Source organism: Psammomys obesus, unplaced genomic scaffold, assembly GCF_907164565.1.
Source record: "Psammomys obesus unplaced genomic scaffold, mPsaObe1.curated_primary_1811, whole genome shotgun sequence".
In the NCBI taxonomy this organism is placed as follows: domain Eukaryota; kingdom Metazoa; phylum Chordata; class Mammalia; order Rodentia; family Muridae; genus Psammomys; species Psammomys obesus.
The window spans coordinates 37,722,630-37,739,427 of NW_026585504.1; positions in this window are offsets into that span (position 1 = coordinate 37,722,630).

Here is a 16,798-nt window from a genome sequence, read left to right on the forward strand (position 1 = left end):
GCTGAGTAGTATTCCATTGTGTAAAAATACCACAATTTCTGTATCCATTCCTCCGTTTATGGACATCTGGGTTGTTTCCAAGTTCTGGCTATTACAAATAAAGCTGCTACGAACATGGTTGAACAAATGTCCTTGTTGTGTACTTGAGCAAATTTTGGGTATATACCTAGGAGTGGTATAGCTGGGTCTTGAGGTAGCACTACTCTTAGTTGTCTGAGAAAGCGCCAGATTGACTTCCAGAGTGGTTGAACCAGTTTACATTCCCACCAGCAATGGAGGAGGGTTCCCTTTTCTCCACAACCTCTCCAGCATGTGCTATCACTTGAGTTTTTCATCTTGGCCATTCTGATTGGTGTAAGGTGAAATCTCAGGGTCGTTTTGATTTGCATTTCCCTAATGGCTAATGAGGTTGAGCATTTCTTTAAGTGTTTCTCTGCCATTCGACGTTCCTCTTTCGAGAATTCTCTGTTTAGCTCTGTTCCCCATTTTTTAAGTGGATTACTTGGTTTCTTGCTTTTCTGTTTCTTTAGTTCTTTATATATACTTGATATTAGCCCTCTGTCAGATAAAGGGTTGGTGAAGATTCTTTCCCAATCTGTAGGCTGTCTATTTGTTTTGATGACAGTGTCTTTTGCTTTACAGAAGCTTTTCAGTTTCATGAGGTCCCATTTATTGATTGTTGCTCTTAGAGCTTGTGCTGTTGGTGTTCTGTTCAGGAAGTTGTCTCCTGTGCCAATGAGTTCTAGGCTGTTTCCCACTTTTTTTTCCAGCTGATTTAGAGTATCTGGTTTTATGTTGAGGTCCTTTATCCACTTGGACTTTGAGCTTTCTCTTACATGAACTCAGTGACAGGATCTCTGATCATCTTCCGGGGGGTGCAGCCTTGCCAGGCTACAGAGAAAGATGATGCAGCCAGCCCTGAAGAAACCTGATAGTGTAGAGTCAGATAGAAGGGGAGGAAGTCCTTCACTATCAGCAGAATGGGGAAGGGAAATAGAGAGAGAGGAAGGATGGTTGGTGGCAAGGGAGTAGATGAGAAAGTGGGCTACAGGATACAAAGTGAATAGATTGGAAGGAAGGAAGGAAGGAAGGAAGGAAGGAAGGAAGGAAGGAAGGAAGGAAGAAAGGAAGGAAGGAATAAACAGGATATAAGAAAAAAACGGCTAGAGTTTGGGTTAAAAAAATCATATTCTTGTAGATTCAGTAGTATATATGTACCCTCAGGTAGAAAGCTGAAGTGCAATGAGTGCTTGAGTCTGGGTGTTTGAGTAAGCAGAGACAACACAATGATATCCCATCTAATAACATTGTACTGAAGTCAACTATTCATATTCACTATTACCTTAGTGCAAACCTCAAGAGCTAAAATTCTGAACAACAAAGAACAGTTTTGTCCAAGATCATTATCCAAAAATATCCTAGTTAGTCAAGAATGAACTTGGAATAAACGTATCATTTTTTATATTTTATTTTTATTAATTACAATTTATTCACTTTGTACCCTACCTGTTGCTCTTCCCTACTTCCCCTCCCAATCTCTCCCTCCTTCCTTCTTCTCCACCCATGACCCTCCCCCAGTCCACTGATAGGGGAAGTCATCCTTTTTAGTGGATTTTCAATTTCCTTCATGGGAACCTACTTTAATTTTAAGAATAAGACAAAAAAAGAAAAGGCACTTCAAGACATACGAAGTTAAAATTTTCCATGAAACCGCTTATCATAGATGTCATATGAACAACGGGTTTAGAAGAATTTGGTGTCGTTTATAGCAGGACAGTAGAGTCCTTAAATGGCCTTACTCTAAGTCTGGAGTCTTGTATTACAGACATTATTTATGTGCCTTAACAATTGCTGTGCACAGAGTAGTGTCTTAATAAAACTATATCTGAAACGAACTTTCCTTAAAAATTCAACAAAACATGAGTCTATAAATAATCTGTGTTAAATGAAATCACCATTACAAGGTTATTCTCATTGCATTCGTGTTCTTATGTGAGTGGACACTAGATGTTCTGTTTCTCTTTACATTCTCTAGAATTTTTATATAAACCACGATAAGAACATGGCCATCTGTTAGCCTGAAAGACATACCACATACTCTCACCATAAAATGAACCCTACCATGTCAAAACTGTGAGCAATACCTTCCTAATGCTGAATCTCCACTGAGTTTGGCATTCTTTTATTAAACTTATTTGTTTTATTGATTACAGTTTATATACTTTGTATTCAGCTGTAGCCTCTTCCCTTGTGCCCTCCCAATCCCACTCTTTCTCCCACTTCTCCTCCAATGAACCTCCCCCCCAGCCCACTGATAGGGGAGGTCCTCCTCCCCTTCTATCTGATCCTAGTCTATCAGTTCTTATCAGTGAGGTATCCTAGACTTTGGTATTCTTGATATGGACTTCTAGACAGACAAAGACTTTACTTTTCCCCCAAAGAGTCATATTAGAAATGTGTGATTATGTGATTTATTTCCTTTTATGTTTGGGAGTAGAAATGAATCATATAAATAAAAGCAAAGGAAAGTAACTTGTGAACTACAAAATAATATCATAAAAGAAAGAATACATATTCCTAGTGTAACATATTTCTTGATGTGACTATATCATTCATCTTGTTAAAAAGAAAAAAGGAAACATTGGTTTAGCTCAACAAGAGAGAACATAAATGTGTCTAGGTGAGTGGATATCTAAAGAAGGAATAGAATAAGTAATGACGCCAAGGTCATTATTTTTCTTGAGCCTATTAGTAAAATGAGGTTACACCTCAAGTAATTTCAAATTTGAATAAAGATGGTATCAGCCAAAATCTCACCTAGCTCAGTCCCTGAAGAGATCTCTGTCTGACTCTTGATTCTACACCCAGTCACAGTGGAAACTGGATCTTCAGCACATAAGTTTTTGAAGAGGAGTCCTCAATATTTAGAAACTTTATAGCACACCATTGACATCAGCAATATATATTTTAATATGTTACCTTGAAGACATAATATCAGTTCGAAATATGAGTTCTCTGGTAGAGAAAGAAATTGGGTTATAGAAGAATAAAAATAAATAATGATTTGGGACAATAAAATATTTAAAAAATAACTTTCAGGAGTAATTTAAGAATAATAAACATTATCAAATCTCAAATTTGAGACTGTGAAATCCTCACTACTGGATCCCTTTGAAGTAACTAAATTTGAAAAATCTTTCTAAATCACAAACCACAAATAAGAAACCCTCTGTGTGTGTGTGTGTCCGTTTCTCTATTTCTCTGTCTCTGCTTTGTCTGCCTGTCTATCTGTCTATCTCTGTCTCTCTCTCTCTCTCATAGACATGAACACACACACAGAGACAAAGAATGTATTTAGGAAAAAAGATAAATAGATCTCACCTGAACATTTCTTGGCATTATATCCTAAACAGCCAGAGTCCTGGTCACACGCTCTTTGCTTATGACTGCATCTTGAACCATTTTTTTTTTCCTACTCTTTCTTCAACAATTCAAGTTTTTGGTCCTTCATGTCTGTTTCTGTTCCATCGTTATGTTGTTTGGGTTACCTTACCTTTTAGTGTAATTTGGAACTAAGGTGATACTTGTAGTTATGGTGATATTACTCAATTACCTGAGGGTTTCTTTGGCCATTTGAGACCCTTTGTCTTTCATTTTGAATTTTAACATTGGTTTTGTTTCCATTTCTATGAAGAATAGATTTTTTTGTGGTGTTCTCATTCAGATGATCATATGATTTCTTCTATTGAATGCGTGTATGTATTATATTTTTTAATTTATGTGGGATTTGTTAGTTTTGTCACCTTCGCACAAATCTAGAGGAAGTCTCAACTGCAGAATTGCCCACACTTGCTCCAAATCCACATTGCTCACCAGCATGTGCTGTCACTTGTTTTTTTTTTTTTTTTTTTTTTTTTTTAATATTAGCCATTCTGACAGGTGTAAGATAGCTCTCAGAGTTGTTTTGATTTCCATTTCCATTTCTGATGACTAGAGACATTGAGCATTTCTTTAAGTGCTTCTTAGTCATTAGGATTGCTCTGTTGCAATTTCTTAATTTAGTTCTGTACCTCATTTTTAAATTGGGTTATTTGATTTGTCGGTGTCTAACCAAGCAAGTGAAAGACCTGCAGGACAAGAACTTCCAGTCTCTGAAGAAAAAAAATTGAAGATTAGTAGGATTACCATAGTAAAAATTGCCACCTTACCCAAAACAATCTAATGTATTTCCCATCAAAATTCCAACATAATTCTTTACATACCTTGAAAGAGCAATTCTCAACTTCCTATGAAAAAAAATTAAGAAAAAAAAAATCCAGGATAGCAAAATCAATCCTGTAGAATAAAAATAATTTCTGGAGGTATCACCATCCCTGATACCAAGTTGTACTACAAAGCAATAGTAGTAAAAACTTCATGGTATTGCAGAAAAAGAAACAAGTGGCTCAGTGGAGTTGAATTGAAGAGCCAGAAATAATCTCAGACACCTATAGACACTTGATTTTTGACAAAAGTAAGTAAGAAAGGAAAGAAAAAAAAAAGTCAAAACCATATTTCGAGTGGTGCTGGTCTAATTAAATGTGTTTGACAAAAAAGAGGGAAATAGCTTGGAACTCATTGGCACAGGAGACAACTTCCTGACCAGAACACCAATAGTGCAGGCTCTAAGAGCAACAGTAAAGAAATGGGACCTCATGAAACTTTCAGCTTACATAAGGCAAAGGGCAGAACAAAATGGCAGACTACAGATTGGAAAAATATCTTCAACAACCCTATATGTGACAGAGGTCTGACATCCAAAATATATACAGAACTCGAGAAAAGTTTAAATCATTATATAAAATAGTATATGTTTACGGGGCATGGTAGGCCTGTCCATTTTGTATCTTATCAGATTAGCATACGTGTTATGTCAATCACTTCAGACAGTTGATATTTTTGTGAGTTGTAGCATTCAAAATTTTCTCACATTTTTATTTTAAAATATTCAATTAATTGTTTCTGGCCATAATCACTTTATTTGAATCAATGCTTTTGAATCATTGGCAAGATTAAAAATAAGTACATTAAAGAAAGACAAATGGGATGGACACTGAAAGTAGGAGAACACAAGTAACAGGACAGGAGCCTATCACAGAGAGCCCCTGAAAGACTACCTAGAAGTGTATCAAAGCAGATGCTGAGACTCATAAATCAAACCTTGGGCAGAGTCCAGGGAATCATATGAAAGAAGGGGGAGTTAGTATGACCTGGAGAGGACAGGATCTCCACAAGGACCAAATATATCAGGGCACAGGGGTCTTTTCTGAGACTGTATCTCCAACCAAGGATCATGAATGGATATAACCTAGAACCCCTGCTCAGTTGTAGGCCATGGCAGCTCAGTATCTAAGTAGGTTCCATAGTAAGGGGAATGGTGACTGTCCCTGACATGAACTCAATGGCAAGCTCTTTGACCTCCCTCCTCCCCCCACCTCCCAGGGAAGAGCAGCCTTGCTAGGCCACAGAGGAGTACATTGCAACCAGTCCTTAAGAGAACTGATAAGCTAGGATCAGATGGAAGGAGAGGAGGATCTCTGCCATCTGTGAACTTAGAGAGGGTCAGGGAGGAGATGAGGGAAGGAGGATGGGATTGGGAGGGATGGGGGGGGCTAGAGCTGGGATACAAGGTAAAGAAACTGTAACTAATATAAATAAATAAAGATTTAATTAAAAAACCTCAAGGATCTTGTGTAAATGGAGGTTCTGTAGGTCTAGTGTGAAGCTGAGACTTGATATTATTTTCAATGTTCCTGGTGGTGCTGGTTTATAAATCATACCTTGAGTCCAATAGGCATTCAAGTACTCATGATGTGGAGAAAGAAAAGCATCAATGAATAAAGTGAGAGAGGAAGGTAAGAAAGTGATGAAAAAAGCTTTAATTGTTGATATAATAAATTATCTTTATAGTATAAATTTACACTAAAATGTACTCCAATTACTAGAAAATAGATTGTATTTCTTAAATGTTTTAGAATCATTTTGCATTTGAATTCACAGGAGAGAATAATTATAGTTATTCTTTTATTTTTTCATCTTTATCAGTTTGGTAAATGATAAATTTTATAATGAACGTTTAAAATATTGAAATTTCTGAAGTTTTCTGTAGTCGAGGACAGTTTAAGCTATCTTAAATAAAGCCATCAAACTTAAAGAGAATTCATCTCAACCATCTGTTTTCAGTGACTTTTTAAAATTAAAATCTTTTTTTAGATAAATGGTAATTTATGCTTTTTCTCAGAAAACAGAAATTCTTTGATAACTTTCAAATACATTTCCATAGAGCTTCATGTACTATTTTCTTATGATTCCATCATGTCTCCTATGTATCATTTTTATCTTTATTATTCTTAAACCAATTTCATTTTTGCTCTCAGTAATGCTTAGCGGTTAATGCCCTTGTGAATAACGATTCCATCAAAAGTCAGTTATAATCATATATATGTAAATTATATATAAATTATATATTATTACACGTATAATTATATAAATATAAATATTAAAATATATAATATAAATACATAATTGTATCTTAATTTTAAATTCCTTCTATTCTTTTGGTTTGTACTGTTAGTATGTTTTCATCTATCAATTGGTGACAGAATTTTTGTCACCAACAAGTTTTTAAATCATAAAAACATGTCATCATTAGTAGCTTACAAAAAAATATGGTCTAATTTCTTGACAACTAAAAATTTTATTTAGAATTTATACCCCAATTTCTTCATATGCTTTTAAATTTAGTTTTAAAATACTTCTCCATTTAAGTGATATTACAAACATTTTGCCAATTTCAAACATTTGAGTTTTTAAAAATCCCTTAGTTATTTCTCCTGGATTGTAACTAGAGAATGTGACTTATGAAATCTTTGTTGTTTCAGAATTTCAGCTTTGTCTTGTGTCTTAAAATGTATTATTATTTTTTGGAAACATGAAATACATGTTCAACTTCTTTGGACACATAATGAGGCATAATAATTGAGTCATTTGATTAGCTAAGTTGATTTTTCTTTACATGCATCTACCTTATTCTGAAAGTAATATGTTGAAGATTCCTGTTTATATTTTCAGTCAAATTCTTGTAATATGTTCTATTACATGTTTACCTGCAATTGGATTCATTAAAACTTCACCATCATTAAAACCCCACAAAAAAAAAAAAATCTGGAAATGCTGGTGAGTGCTAATATGGCCTTATTACATATAATTAATCCCTCTGAAATACTGACATGCCCTTAGTACATACTTTTATTCCCAAACAATGTCTAACTGAAGGACAGAGAAAGATTTGACAAAATAGGATATGTACAACTCTCACAGAACACCACAGAAAAGAGAAGGCATTTAAAAGACAGACAGACAGATAGAGACAGAGAGAAAGAGAGCCAGAGAGGCAAAGACTCAGAGAGAGAACAAGAGGGTTTGTGGAGACAGTACAGCAGAGTTTGGAGTACAGCTTCACATCATTATCTTTTAATTTTAAATGAACATTATTGTATAATGCTGTTTATAATTGTATTTGGTGTTATGTTTTGACTATTAGTGTCCTCCAAAGTTTTGTGTTGATACTACAATCCTTTATGACTTATGAGGTAGGGCTTTTGGGGAGTGACAGATCATGGTGATGAAGCTCATATGAACAGGAATTAGGATCTTTGTTTGTTTGTTTTTTCTTTGTTTGTTTGTTTTTTAAGATAACTCAGGAAATGCCCTTGTGTTTACTGTAAGAGGACATAGCTGTCTATGAAGTAAAAAACAAGGGGTTTCTCACTGTGAAGCAGGCTGTTGTTTTCATCTTGGATTTCTCAGCTTACAGAACTGTGAGAGATAAATGTTTGATCTTTAAACCACAGCATCTAAACTGCTTCCAGTATAACAGCCTGGATGGACTCAACAAGTTGCTTTCATCCGAGTAGATTTTTAAATAGAAGAAATTACTGGCTATGGAAGTCAGAGCCCATTCTACCTCTCTTTTAAAAAAGTTTTACTGAAGTAAAAGGCATTAAAGAAAACAGCATCTAAACATATGGCACATTTACTAAACTGTACCATCATGTAAGATGTCAATAGTTTCCACAAACAAGTTATTGCAGCCCTGGTAGATTTAAAATATTTTCTTATTTATTCTCTTTCTTTCTTCCTGTCTCTTTTGCTCTATCTCTCTCTGTCTCTTGGTTTCTGTCTCTCTGTCTGTTTCTCTCTTCTTCTGTCCCCCCACCCCCACTCCAGGTGTGCATATTCTGTGAGCATATGACTGTATCAGTGTACATGTTTTCTTTCTGTTTTTGAGACAGGGTCTTGTGTTTAAGCTTGTTGATTGGTTAGTGATGTAGTAGCACAATGAATTTCAGTCTCCACATGTCTATGCCTCTCTGAACCTCCGAGGCCTGAATTACTGCACTTTGCCTCCACGCCTGGCATTTTACATGGGTTCTTGGGAATCCTAACTCAGGCATCATGTATACAGGGCAAGAACATTACCACTAAACCATGTCCTCAACCCCTATGTGAATTAAAATAAGAAAACATATTACCTGACCATTTGAAGGGCAGAATCCAAAATCAATGCCTTTAAATGACTCTGTTGTGTTTTTTCCAACATTTGATGATTCCAGTAATCTTGGAATTATTTGACTTTCAGCACTATCCTTCCAATTCCTTCCTCAGTTGTAAGCTCGATCTTTCCAGCTCGCTGTATCCTGTTTCTTCAAATCGCTTTCTTTTTAAGGATGCTAACCATAGATTTACTGTCTTTTCTAATCTACTTTGAACTCACTTTTAAAAATGTTAACAGCAAACATTCAATTTTAAATAACTTCCTAGTCACAGGGCCAACGGTTAGTGGTTCACCAAACAAATTTAAAGGACATACTAAATCTGCATTAGGCACTAACTAAAAATTCTGGGCCACGGTTTACTTCCTATGGCTAAGAGTGTTTTGAGGTCTAAAGGGAGTCTTAAGATCCAGTTCACCTTCCTCTGTTTTACATTAAGACTTAAATTATTTGTGACCATTGATCCCTCTTCAAATAACATCCTGGCTTGAAATCATTTCCATGCAAAAGAGCCACCTGTTGCTTCCACTCTCTGCCTCATGAAGATAAACACACACTTTTTAAAAATCCACATTGTTTGAGAAACTAATTGTAAGGCAGGATGCAGGGGATTCTGCAGTGGGCTCTTTGCAATACTGAGGCTATTTCAGTTTCCTGGAGAGGCTCTGCACAAAGAGAAGAGCTGCATGTGCTCATTAAGATAAGTGTCCCATTTAATTATAGACTCGGAAATACCAGTTCCAGTACCTTCTGCGTTGGAGCAAATCCTAGTTCCCATACCTTTTAATACAAATGTAGATCTGAAATCGGAGTCAAGATAGTGCCATTTTGATGAAAACTCCAAATGTCTCCCTTTTACTCAATCTCTGTCTTCATTTCCTGCATGAGATTAATACTGCTAACAGCCGAGAAAGAAAAACCAAGGAATTACAGCATTTCTGTTTGTCAATATGCATTTACTGAGCAGATAATGACTGCCAGTTCTCACATCCTGGATGACTGGGACACAGCAGTAAAACACACAAGGACAAAATAAGATCCACTTTTCGACATCCGTTTTTGTGCAAGATAGTGGGTAATGGCCTAATTTCATCCTTCTACATTTGGACAACCAGTTTTCCCCCCAAATAAAGGAAAATAAGCCATAAATATTAGAGTGAGGGAATGTGGGAGGAATCAGAGGGATGAAAGATAAGGGGCAATGATGAAATTAAATTTTAATGTCAGGAAATATTTACAAAACAACTTAAAAAAAAGAATATCAATGAGAAAAATCAAAAATACACAGAAAAGAGCAGATGATGGTCTGCAACTCTATGATTCTTGTTGTGTACTAAAATTTCTAGTGACCTTTTATATTTGGAATGTTGTTATTTTTAGAAATTTGATTGTTTTACTGAAATCAAAACATATAATTATAAAAATATTGCATACCAATGAAATTTATTCTTTTTCTTCAAAATATTTCTGTTATAAGCAAAATTAAATGTCTACTGTTAACCAAGGCCTTCTATTATTTTATGTAAAGATTCAATGAAATTTGCACATTCAAACACTTAGCTTACAAAATTTTCCTCTAATTCATCAACTCTTCATATGAAGCATTAAAAGTGAAGGATTTACATAAGTGTGGACTGATTTCTGTGTGATCTGTGATTTCTGTAGAGAAATTTTAATCCAGCAAAATGGCAAGGAATCACATCTAAAGATCTTTTAGTTCTGTGTGACCCAGATAGAAAACAAATCCCTTTGGCTGAAATACAGACACACCCTTAGTACATTGTCTAAACAATGTAGACAAAATGATGAAATATTTGACAGAATAAGTCAGATATAGAATATGTCCAACTCTCTGGAAAACAGAAAAGAGAGGCTACTTATTAGCAGTGCAGGGAGAGAGAGGACAGTTGAGTTCAGTGCAGTCCAGTGGAATGCAGTTGAGTTCAGTTGAGTTTCTTAAGTTCTGTTCAGTTCAGTTCAGTTCAGTTCCATTCAGTTCTTGCTGTTTGTGCAGTTCAGATCACAGAATTCACAGGCAGTTTTTTCCAAGAAAAGCAATTCAGTGAGAAGTTGAGAGAAGACAGTTTGAATCAGTTAGCTTAGAGAGGAGTTTGAGCCACAGCAGTTAAGTTGAACCAATAAGCCAGAGTACAGAAAAAGCTTGAAAGGGTGAGCTTATTCAGCAGTAAGTCTCAGAGTTCACGTTTAGAGAAGATTTGATAGTACACAGGTTAGAAGCTTTCAGGCCTAAGCCTAGATAGAGAAACAAACAAACAAACAAACAAACAAACACTCTGGGCTCAGCTCAAGCCATATATTCATAAAGCTTGAGTATGGCTTTCATATCATCCCTTCATTTGAGAGTATAAAAGCAACATTTATACACTTCTCCTGTAAAAAACGAAAAAAAGTAGGAACAGACAAGCTCATGTCTAATGCAAAGTGATTTTTCAGTTTTCTCTTGCATTACAGTTTTTTTTAATATTGTTTCTGGATCTTAGTTTTTTTAATCCTTTGTGTGCACATATGATATTTGTATGTGCCTATTCATGTGTGTCATTGCAAACATACACATACATATGATCGTCAGAGGAAAAACCTCAGGTAGCAGCCCTCACTCACCTTCTAACTATTTTGAGATGGTTTCTCTTTGCTGTTGGCAGCTGCATACTGTAGGACAGGTGGCCTTCCAAGCTATAAGGATTCTCTGACTTCTCTCTACTGGCTCCCCCCCCCCATAGAAAAGTTGGATTGTAGCAGTACACAACCACACTGACTTCACATATGTTCTAGGATAGGAAATAGGGTTCTCAGGCTTGCACAGCAATTGCTTTACCCACAGAGGCATCTTTCCAGCCCAGAAGCTCAATTTTCTAACATAGAAGATAAATCTATAATGTCAAAAAAACATGTTTGCTGGTATCCATGAATCTCTACTAAAAGAACAGGATGAGAAACAGAGTAGCTTTGTATTAATAGTGAAAGAGATCCTTTTCAGTTGCCAAGAATACATTTTTTTTTAGTTAAATGCACTTATTTAGTTGATGCAACAAACCTAACTCTCTAAATTTAATATGTTAACCTCTATGGTTTGGATGTTTGTGCTCTTTCCATAAATTATCTTGCAATTTAATCTTTACTATGATAATATTGAGGTAGAGTTGTTGTAAACTGCTTAACTAATTAGAATGAAACTCTAATGAAAGTGATTATTGACTTCATAAAATATTTAAAAAATCTGCTTGGATAAAAACAACTAGTTGAGTCCATCCAGGCTGCGATAATGGAAGCGCTATAGATGCTATGGTTTAAAGATCAAAAATTTATCTTTCACAGTTCTGCAGGCTGATAAATCCAAGATGAAAACAACAGCCTGCTTCACAGTGAGAAACCCCTTGTTTCTTACTTCATAGACAGCTATGTCCTCTTATAATATGAATAGACTTTTTTTTTCTTTTTCTTCTACGTTTCTCCTGTTACCATAGGCAGACCTAAGGTTCATCTCTATTGGAGAATGCTGAAATAAGGTACCATCTTGGAAGTAGAAAGAAACATTTACAATCAAACATCTACAGTTTGACATTAGATTTTTCTCATGACTATAAGAAACAAAGTTATATGCTTTGTGAATTATCCAGGCTTAGACAATTCTTAAATATATTCTAAAATATTTTTTTTGTTTATAATCACATAATACTCTGTTCCCTTCCTTCTATCTAAATCTTTTCATATACTTCTTCTTGCTCTCTTTTAAATTTATGACCTCTTTTTTCATTAGTTGTTATTACATACATATGAATATCAAATATATCCAAACTGCTCGGTCTTATAACATTACACACACACACACACTTACAAATAAATAGCCTATAGTATTTGGAGTCTCTTAGACAACCCTAACATACAACTCAAAAGAGTGTTTCTCATGCTGGTTTGGGGATTTTGGTAGGTGGTCTTTGGCATTTAGAGTAGAAATTATCAACCTAAATGGGAATTTTTCATTAAAATCTCTGTCTCTCTCTCTTGTGTGTATATGTGTATTCAGTGCTGCTCACTTGGTATTAGATAACTAATTGATATACTCTTTCCTTGAGAAGACTAATTTTCCCATTCTTAAAATCCTTAGTTGTCTGTAGTACTTTGTTTAGGGTAGCAGCTTTACAGGGTTTCCCCATCCTACTGCATGTCTATTGTCCATGCTCCTCTAAGTTCTCCTGAGTTGGAGGTCATGTTCGTGAGACTTTATGGGTTTAAATTCTAGGAGAAACAATCTCACCACAAATCAATGATCCTCTGGCTTTTACAATCCTTCCACTTCTTCTTCTGCAATGTCCCCCGAACCCAGGTACCAGAGTTGTATTGTAAATATATCAATTGTGACTAGGCGCGATAACTCTGGAGTAATCAGCTATGTCTGTCTCAAATATGTTTCTTTGATGAGGGGTGAGGACTACACTATCAGTGGGTATAGGAACAAATACTTAGAATGTAGTTAAGAATTGTGATGGGTAAGTAAAGTGATCATTTTATGTTCTCCTCCCAAACCCATGCCTTCAGTAGCTCTGCATACCTAGCTATGTTTCCAGTACCAGGCATGGTTCTTCATTTATTGAATGTGTCTTAAGGTCGATTAGAGAACTGTTGGTGATCACCAAGGCATGTATATCACTATTGAACTCTTAAGGTTATTATATGATGTTAGTCATTGTTGTGGTTCGTAGGCATCAAAACTGGTAGGACTGCTGGTTGTTTCCCTTCTTCGGAAGTATTGCACGGTGCCTTTTGTTACCTTGAAAGCTAGTCCTCAGGGAAGATACTTTCAGGCAACTTCCAGCTCAAAGGCTTCTGTGACTGTGTCTGAAGTACATGGTGACTTTGGGAATAAGAATTGACCTTCTGTCTCTGTGGGGCAACTAAGGGCAGTGACAATAGCCTAAAAATATTTTGGTAAGGTCCTAGAAAACCCAGTCCAACAACTCAAAAGAGGGCTTCTCATTCCTGGTGTGGGGAATTCTGTTAGGTGGTCTTTGGTTCTTAGATTAAGTATTGCCAACTTAGATAAAAAATTTTCATTCAAGTTTTGTGTATGTATGCATATATGTATGTGTGTATGTATGTATGAAAAGAGTTACAAGGATTATAGGGGCTTCTTAGGTTCATAATATAGTTATTTATGACCTTTTCAGATATTTGTCCTCTTATTCTACCTCCTCTGACTCTTTTCCATGTTCAGTTCCCTCTTTCCTCCAGAGTTGCTCTTTGAAAGATAGTTGTAAAAACTTTATATAACTGTATTAGTCAGGGTTGCCTTGTGGGAAAAGATCAACAAAATGTACTATACTACAAAGAAGATGTGCAATCATCATGTTTCTCTCACCATGGACCCCCTAGAAAATGAAGCCAGGTGACTATGAATTGTCAAACTTTGAGGCCAAATAAGTCTTTATTCCTTTAAGCTATTTCTGTCATGCATTTGTTGAATAGGTGTTAACACATGCATTTAAGTTATATCCAGGCTCCTGGTATACAGAAACTAGGTGACAATGAATTTATGATATTCTAGAGCACCAAATTTACAGCTATAAATAATTAATACATATCATATGAAAATTCTGGGAATATACATAAAGTCTCTTGACTTTAAGGTTTGGAAGAAAAGTTCAATAATGTATTGGTGCATTTGAGTAAGCTTGAAATAAATAAGAGCATTACTACACTTGCCCATTATAATCTGGCCTCTAATTTAATCTTCATAAGACCATAAAAATGGGAAATGCATCAAAATGCCCATTCTTTATTGAAGACCAATGGTATAAGAAAAACATTAAAAAGTAAACAAAGATGAAAGGGACAAACGTAAAATGGTTTCATAAAGTGTGCATTACAATTTGAAGGGCTGTGACTGCAGCAAGTTGACCTGGTCTGAAGGACTCCAGTTTAAAGTACTCAAGTGCTCCAACGATGATGAAATGTGTGCTGCATAAGATATGAGCCTGGTGCTGTGTGTTCTATATTTTTTTATAGAAACAAAGTATTTTGATTTTATGAGACTATTTCTCCAATCCTCATCGTTTTATGATCAGCTTTTTTGTTGCTTTTCTCACTGTGTTAGCCATTAACCACGGAACTTCAAGCTTATACCAAAGTGCCTTCTCCATTAAGTTCAAGCTTCCCTATTATGCATCACTAATAACAATTTTTGTTTATATGATAAAGATAATTGTGAAATAATCACCTATCAATTTAATTTTTTCTAGGCTGATATAATTAGACAATGGTATTACTACCTTAGGAATGCATAATATTGAGTTGTCAATATTGAAGATCTATTTTTAGTCTAATGCACATAGTTGCAAAATCAATATAAGCTCTTTTTGAATGTGTTCAGTCTGTCTGCAGTGTTTCTAAAAGAGAAATCATGACATATAGATGCTACTGCAACTACTGATTAAAATCCCTTTTAGGATGATTACCTAAGCATGGTACACATAACATATAATTTTAAGAGAAAAGCATTGAAAACAATGCTCTGTCTTTAGCCTTGGGCACAAAGTTGCACAATGGCATATGTCTCTGGAATATACAGTTAAAATTGTTAATGAGAAATCATGCTATGTACATGGTAATATATAAAACTTGATATTCTATACCGTTAAGAGCGTGATCATCAACAGTTATACTTTTAGTTGTAAATGAATGAATGTATTAAGTGTATAGCAAGCCAAAGTAAAAGAATACACAACAAGCAATAAAAAGTAAAGTATAATCAGATCAGGAGTTTAGAAATCATTGGGCAGTGCTTTGGAGTTCCCAATAAAGAGCGTCCTTGGGAGAGCAGAGCTTCCAAGTTAAAGAATGAGAAGCAGCAGATAGACACAATGACGTCCAACAAGGTACTCAAAATATCCAGCCTAAACCAAGTAGAAAAACTGAGGCAATCATCTGGTTTTCCCAGTTGAGGTTTTTCTCCATGATGTGGTTTCCATGGCGGAGCAGTTTCTCCTCACCACTGCAGGGTCTTTTAGATCACAGGACAGACCAAAAAACAAACAAAAATCTACTGGAAAAGACTCACCTTCTAACTGATAAGGCTAGGATAGGGTGTTTTAATTTTGGGAATTAGAGGTCGTTGGTTTAGAGTACACTTTGGGACAACGGGATTGAATGCCAACTGGAGTGGAAGAGCAGTGCTGCTTCCAGGGCCTGTTTCTTAGAGGACAGGACGTCAAACAGCACAAGACCAACTACCAACACAGTGTATACTCTACTTCACATAGGCAAAACCCTACTATAGGTCACTCTGTCCTAAATGTTCTTTGTAACATCTGTAGCCTTAGAAACACAGATGATGACTAAGAAACGTTGGCTATAGACCAGGACCTGAAACTATGTAATGGTAGTGCCTGATTAACCACTAAGTATTGTGTCTTTTTCTCTGAAGGCTCTGTGCAAGGCTCACCTTTTTTTGTCTCTGTCTCTATCCATCTGGACCATCTCCTGATCTCCTATCTAACCAAGCCCAAGATGCCGTGTCTACCATCATGGCCATGGCCTGGGCATCCATCTCTAGGGAGACCAGAGCCTAATGGAGAAGTACTTGGTGCCCCCACCGTAACTGAGAAGAAAAAAATAAAATTCAAAAAAAAAAAAAAAAAGGAGACTTTGGGGATGGAAGATTCCATCTGCACATCAGTTCCATGTAGTATCAAAGTGGTAGATACAAGCAGAGGCCGCTTTGTGGATCTTCTGTCAGATGTGTCAAGGATCCTAAGAGCCCTCAGGTGTGATAATGTCAACTCTCCTGTCAGGAGGTTACTCAGCTCACCTGATGCTCTTTAGGACTTTAACCCCTTAGTGGTGACCGAAAGTTATATTTAAAATAATCTCAGTTAATAGTTGGGTTTATTAATATTAAAATATACATTAGGCAATTATTTAAAGTTTACAACTGAATTATTTATGATTTTAATCCAAATCTTTTTAAAACATGAATATCTGTGTTTCCCACAAAAACAAACAAACAAAAAACACAAAAAGCAAAACAAAACATAACCCCCCAACAAACTTGTTTTGCCACATTTTATCTTTCAGGGCCCCATAAGCTGAAGTTGGATGCTAATTGGCAAAGGAAAGAGATGTTCTTTCCTGCTTTGTGGAAAGTTCGTCTGGACCAGGAGAGCAGCCTCTGGGGTCTGGGAGTCAAT